This window comes from Acomys russatus, chromosome 11 (assembly GCF_903995435.1).
Source record: "Acomys russatus chromosome 11, mAcoRus1.1, whole genome shotgun sequence".
Taxonomy (NCBI): domain Eukaryota; kingdom Metazoa; phylum Chordata; class Mammalia; order Rodentia; family Muridae; genus Acomys; species Acomys russatus.
In genome coordinates, this window is record NC_067147.1 from 56,619,777 (window position 1) to 56,627,195 (window position 7,419).

The following is a 7,419-nucleotide window of genomic DNA, read 5'->3' on the forward strand; positions in this document are numbered from 1 at the left end:
GCAGAAGCAGGTGGATCGCTGTGAGTTCAAGGCCAGCCTGGTCTACAATGTGAGTCCAGGGCAGCTAAGGCTACACAGAGTGACCCTGTCTTGGGGATAAAAATATATTTGTGAAAACATTTTAACCACTGTGATAATTGACCTCATCAGGTTGACTAGACTTAGAATCATCACAGGAACACTCCTTCATGAATCTCCATCTGGATGTTTCTAGAAAGGATTGAGGGAAGACCCAGTATGATTGTGTGCAGTTCCATTCTACTGCCAAGGTACAGGACTGAAGAAAAAGAAGTAAGTGGCCAGGGGCTAGAGAGATGGCTCAGTGGCTAAGAGCTTGAGTTCAATTCCTAGCAACCACATGGTGCCTCATAATCATCTATAATGAGATCTGGTGTCCTCTTCTGGCATGCAGGCAGAACACTGTATATATAATAAATAAATAAATCTTTTTTTAAAAAAGAAAGAAAGAAAGAAGAAGAAGAGGAGGAGGAAGAAGAAGAACTTGAAGAAAGTGGCCAGATGGTGGTGACACATACCTTTAATCCCAAAACAGGAAACAGAGGTGGGTGGATGAGGCCAGTCTGGTCTACAAAGCAAGTTCAAGAACAGCCAGGCATACATAGAGAAACAAAGGCTTCCATGCTTTCCCCACTGCGGCAAACTACATCCCCTATAAGATAAGATAAACCCCTCCTTGCTGAAGTTGCTTCCTAGGTACCATTCACAGCCACAGGCAAAATAATTAATACAAATATCCTTCAAGTAGATTTTAGTCCACAGTTCAAGGCAGGGAAGTCAGGGCAGAAGGAGCCTTAGCAGTCAGTCACGTGGCATCCATAGCCTAGAAGCAGAGACACTGTGGCCAGGTTACTTTATTCTTTTTATCCAATTCAGGAATCCCTGGCTAAGGGCACAGTAGTATCCACATAGGGTGTGTAGTCTAAATTTTCTTATCCAATATATTTTATTAACAACTTATTAACCGAGAGTATGTCACTTATAACCCGACTAACCAAAACAATAGGAAAAGAGGATTGAGGAACACAATAACAAAACCGTAAGGATATCAGTTCCGAGGAATGATTCTCCAGGCGTAATCAGCTGGATTTCTTCTGCTGGAACCTGGAGTAACCAGAACCTGGAACCTCAGCAGGATCCGGAGCCCCGAAGCCTTCCCTCGAGCCGTGCTCTCTAGGAGTGTCTCAAAGTGGAGCGATGAGCAGCCAAAACTCAACCAAAACTATCCCAAGTCTCCAATGAACCCCACCTCCACTTCTGGGCTCATTTATATATCTCCTCCCAGAGTCTTGTTCACGGGATCTTTTCAGCTGGCAACAATCAAGCTCCCGCACGAGGTGGTTTGTCTTCTAGTGGATTAACATCACCTGTTCTCTCACAAGACTATTTCAATCCCACACTTGAGATTGTAAAAAAACTCTCACAGGCATGCTCAGAGCCACCTCTCAAGTAATTCTAGGTTCTGCAAAGCTGAGAACAGGAGCCCCCCCCCCCTCTCTCTCTTTCTCTCTCTCTCTCTCTCTCTGAGGCAAGCTTTCTCTGTGTAGCCCTGACTGTTCTGCATTGCTCTCTGTAAACCAGTCCCAAAAAACGTGTGTGTATGTGTGTGTTTGTGTGTGTGTGTGTATGAATGTTTTGTCTGCATATATGTATGTGCACTACCTGCATGAAGCGCCAGAAGTCAGAAGATGGCATTGAATCTCCTGGGACTAGAGTTACAAACAGCTGTGGGCTGCAGCATAGGTGCTCGGAACTGAACACAGGTCTTCTGCAAGAGTAGCAAGTGCTCTTAACCACAGAGCCACCTCTAGCTCCACATATTAGTCACCAGGTTTGTGATGATGCACTACGTCACCCCTCAGAAGAGAAACACACCCTGGAACAGCCATATTCACCGGAAGCAGTGAGAGTCATGAGGCCAGTACAGCTGCTTGACACAGTTCCAGCAAAGCTGGGCAATCACTATAGTCGCTGTCCTTCTTTCTATCTGTAACTTTTGGGTTTTGGTCTCTGCATGTTGCATTAGTGGGGACTTTTCTGTATTGTGATTTAATTTATGTCTTTTCCTGAGGAAAACTATGCCTGAATCTTTTCAGGAAAATCCTAAAATTAACTTTATCTGGCCACTATCTGGAAGTCTTCCTTATGCCCTGGATAAGCACATAGCTAGATGAGGCCATTACTCCAGAAATCTTACCGGGGTATCTGTCCCTGAGCTAACGCAAACTGCATAACCAGTGCAGGGTAAACAGAGGCAACTGACAAATGCTGACTGTCCAGGAGAATAGGTCACAGATTCAAGATCTCTATTATAGGCTTAAAGCTCTCTGAAAAGGTCATTCAAAGATAGGGGGTCATACAGGGCACACTCCTGAAGGAATAAAACTCAGTAAATAAGACAGATTCACTAAAATAAGCTTTTCCTACTTTACAACATAGATGATGAAACATGTAGTAAAAGAAGTTAGGCGTTAGTATTTGCTATTCATAAAAAGACCGGTTCAGCTATTTTCTATTTATCTGGAGTGCTCTCAAACTACGAATACTGACAACCTAAAAGCAGGCTGTCATATATTAAATGTGTTTCCTTTGGAGGAAACATTCTTTTGATTCCTTAATTTGGAGTTATAGGAATAATAATAATAATAATAATAATAATAATAATAATAACAACAACAACAACAACAACAACAACAATAAGCTGTTGCTTGTATTTTCTAATTGTAACTGATCTGGTAACCTTGGACATGTAATGAAAAATCCAACACATACTCTGTACCACTTGGGTAATCATTAGTCTGTCTTTGTTCCATGAAACTTGTATAAATAAAGATGCACCTGCTTGCTGGTGAGTCAGAGGCATAGAATCAGCCTGATTTCTAGATAGGCAGAGCTGCTAAATTCCCCTGAGCATCTTTCCTAGCTAACTAACTCTTCCCCTCTCTGCCAGCTCCTTATGTCCTCTGCATGGGGGCCACCACCCTGTCAGCAGAGACCCCACCACCACCACCACTCTCCTGTCTTTGCTGGGGAAGGCCCCTGGCAACATCCCTTATGTCCCAAACAGAACTCTTGGCCTGAGGCATGACTCAGTTGGTAGCATGCTAATACAAATGGCAGCACTTGGGAGGTGGAGGCAGGAGGATCAGTTGTCCAAGGTCCTCCTCAGCTATAACTAGTTCCAGACCAGCTTGGTATACACGACACCTTGTCACAAAAACAAGGGGGTAGGGGAGCTCTTTGGAGCTTGCTGGAATTCATAGTTTCTTAAATAGGGACCGTTCCTAAATTGTTCTTCCCCCACAATCCCTATATTCTAAGGCGGGTTGTTTATGTAGTACTTACGTTTTTAATTTTTAAAAAAGCTATTATAAAACATTCACGCTATTAGAGAAAAATAAAGAATGACCCAATGTGGACCTTAAGTGGTCAACTCTTAAATTCCCTGGAGAGCTCCTACTCTGCCTTTCTCTCCTTCTGCTGTTCCTTAGAGGAGGAAATTCTGTTCTAGAACTTGTTTGTTCCTATGAACTTCCAGATTCCAGACTAGATTGCTTTTGGTTATAAACAAAGCACTACCTTGTTTTTCATATCTTAAATCTTTTGAAGATGATACCAGCTTCTCTATTTTTCCATTTACCTATTTTTTTAAAAAATATTTATTTATTTATTGTATATGAGTGCTTTATCTGCAGAAGAGGGCATCAGATCACATTATAGATGGTTGTGAGCCACCATGTGGTTGCCAGGAATTGAACTCAGGACCTCTGGAAGAGCAGGTGGTGCTCTTAACCACTGAGCCATCTCTCCAGATCCCCTGTTTGCTTTTTTTTTTTAATCTTTACTCATTGATTTATAAAAAAAAATACATATTCTGCATATAGAACCTATGTTTGCCTTATGTGTGTATGGCACATACCTCCCTCACCCAAGACTAGGTTTGTCTTTTTCCCTTTCTTTCTTTATTTGTTTGTTTCTTTCTTTCTCTCTCTCTCTCTTTCTTTCTTTTTTTCTATCTTTTTGTTTTTTGAGACAGGGTTTCTCTGTGTAATAGCCCTGGCTATCCTGGAATCACTTTGTAGACCAGGCTGGCCTCGAACTCACAGAGATCTGCCTGCCTCTGCTGGGATTACAGGCGTGTGCCACCACACCCGGCTTGTCTTCTTCCTTTCCAATGACTTCTTTTATATTTTGTAACAATAAAGATATCAATTCCTGTCACATTTCTCTCCATAGTGTATAGTGGAAGTTTTGGTTTCTTTAAAACATCAGGTATGTAAACATATTTTTGTTTTAATCCCAAGTGTGGGATATTGGGCTACTTTAGTTTGTCCACAGCTGATAATTGCCTCGTGCAGGGCATGGTCTATGCCAGCTGGTAACAGCCTTGTGCTCATGGAAAGGGGTATGGTCTTTACCAGCTCGAGTTAGTGGAATTCTGAGGACTCTGGGAAAGCATAAATATCAGAGCCCAGAGAGAGGGGTTTCGAAGAGATGGACAGAGAAAGAAGAAGGCTGCTGGTTCTAGTGAACTGCTGGATATCCTAATGAATGAAATTGGTATTTTCCCAAACAACCCGATGACCTTAACCAGCTGGAACTAAATATAAAGAGATCTTCGCACCTTGTCCCTTCTAACCTTCTTTCTCTCCTGCCTTGGGTCGGGGGTGGTTGAAGGGAGATAAAGGCATTAAGGAACCCCAAATAAAATAGAGTTTAAAGCCAGGCATGATGGTGCACGCCTTTAATCCCAGCACTTGAGAGGTAGAGGCAGGTGGATCTCTGTGAGTTCAAGAACAGCCTGGTCTACAAAGCAAGTCTAGGACAGCCAAGGCTACACAGAGAAACCCTGTCTTGAAAAAAAAACACAAACCAAAAAAAAAAAAAAAAAAAAAAAAAAGTAGCACCTACAATAAGAGTGCTGTTACTCATGTGGTGGTAGAGATGAGTGAGGGAGGGAAGGAAGGAAGAAGGGAGGAGGAAGGCAGGAACGGAGAGGGAGATGGAGAGAGGGGCATATTCACCAAGAACCAAAGCTGCCTTATTTTTTTAAAAGACAGGGTCTCATAAAACCCCAGTTGGCCTTGTGCCAGAGTCCGCTCTGGACAATATCGAACAGATCCTAGACCAGGGAGTGAGGCTGAGAAATAAAAGATCAGAAATAAGAAACTGAGGCACAAAATAGTCAGAAATGCAGGATAGACTCGAGAGGGCCTGCAGTCAATACCACAGGACACCTCAGCTTTATTCACCAGTTCAAATGATACACATGTCAGCCATGAGGAATCAAAGCAGATTAGCTCTCAGGAGATGATGCCAACATTCTCACGGGAAAGGCATTGTAATCTCAACCGACCACAGTTGATTGAGGCCATAGTGTATTTTTTCTGATAGTTTGAAGACCTTGAGTGTTGAGGGATGGTCTGATGTATTTTGATGCTAATTACTGCTTACTGTCTCTGTGACTTACCTTTTGCTTAATAAAAAGCCATCCCACCTGGGCAGGGCAAAAGAGATAGGTGGGGCTAGGAGAGAGAGGAATTCTGGGAAGAAGAAAAGAGACCACCACAAGGAGGAAGAAGAAAGACTGCCACGAGGAGAAAGGAGAGAGACTTGAAGAGAGGAGGCCACCATGTGTTAGATGGAGGAGAAGCACGTGGCCGGCGTGGACGGAGAATCCAGCCCAGATGAAGAACATTAGCAAGGATATGGGATTATGGATGGGAGGTAGCTTGATAGAAGTTATTGGAAGCAGATGGCATGGGATTGAGGCAGGGATCCCATGCCTGTCCCACTATGAGAGGTAGTTTAGAAGATTGATATCTGCCCTTCCCTAGGTTAACTAAGGCTATCTTAAAATATAACAAGTGTCTGTGTCTTGATTGATTGCCAGCCAGGCCTACTGATAATACAGATAATTTTAAAAACAATACCTTGAGTGTGTACCTGGCAGAACATCTTGCTTAATTATGGTCTCAGCAATTTATGTGATTCTTATGTTGGAGCAGAGAGCATGAGAGCAGTGCAAATGGACAGAGAGTCTTTACAGATGGTTCGAATTCACTGTGTCCACACTGGCCTTAAACTCCGGATCCTCTTACCTCTACCTCCCAATTACTGGGATTATAGATGTAAGCCACCACACCTGATCAATCATGGTGTCGTGGGGTTTGCTTAAATCCAACATAACTCAAACACCAGTCAATGCAGATGACAAAAAATTTATTGTAATCAAAGTGCTACTGATCGCTCAGAGCCTCAAAACAGACTCAGGAGCTGAACTGCAACCCTGAAGGGATGTTTTAAAGCATATTTAAAGGATGAAACTACAAAAGCGAGAGGATGTGGGGTGGGCTGTAGCATTGTCCAGTCGTAATTTGACATAAGGGGTTGAGGAGGGAAGTTTCCATCAATCAGGATGGGAGTAGATTCCTGGGCCTGGGAACATAAATTTGGGTTGATTATGCCAGGAAGATAGAGAAGTTGTCTTTGAGGTGGCTTGATTCAGACAACTGTCTCCTTACAAGCTGTCCCTGAGATGTCTGGACGCAGACAACTGTTTCCTTACAGCAGAAACTGCGCAGCAATTGGGAAGTCCCCAGTTCCCCTAGGACTTAGTTTCCCCCAAGGGTTAAACAGAGTCTGAAAATGAATTGGTAGTACTTAGGATAAGTTGCTTTTGCCTGTTATATACTCTTTTGATACATACTCTGTCTGTAGAAGTGAGCCATACACACTCCGTCTGTGGAAGTGAGCCATACACACTCTGTCTGTGGAAGCGAGCCATACACACTCCGTCTGTGGAAGCGAGCCATACACACTCCGTCTGTGGAAGCGAGCCATACACACTCTGTCTGTGGAAGCGAGCCATACACACTCTGTCTGTGGAAGTGAGCCATACACACTCTGTCTGTGGAAGTGAGCCATACACACTCCGTCTGTGGAAGCGAGCCATACACACTCCGTCTGTGGAAGCGAGCCATACACACTCCGTCTGTGGAAGCGAGCCATACACACTCCGTCTGTGGAAGCGAGCCATACACACTCTGTCTGTAGAAGTGAGCCATACACACTCCGTCTGTGGAAGCGAGCCATACACACTCTGTCTGTGGAAGCGAGCCATACACACTCCGTCTGTGGAAGCGAGCCATACACACTCTGTCTGTGGAAGCGAGCCATACACACTCTGTCTGTGGAAGCGAGCCATACACACTCTGTCTGTGGAAGCGAGCCATACACACTCTGTCTGTGGAAGCGAGCCATACACACTCCGTCTGTGGAAGCGAGCCATATACACTCCGTCTGTGGAAGTGAGCCATACACACTCCGTCTGTGGAAGAGAGCCATACACACTCTGTCTGTGGAAGCGAGCCATACACACTCTGTCTGTGGAAGCAAGCC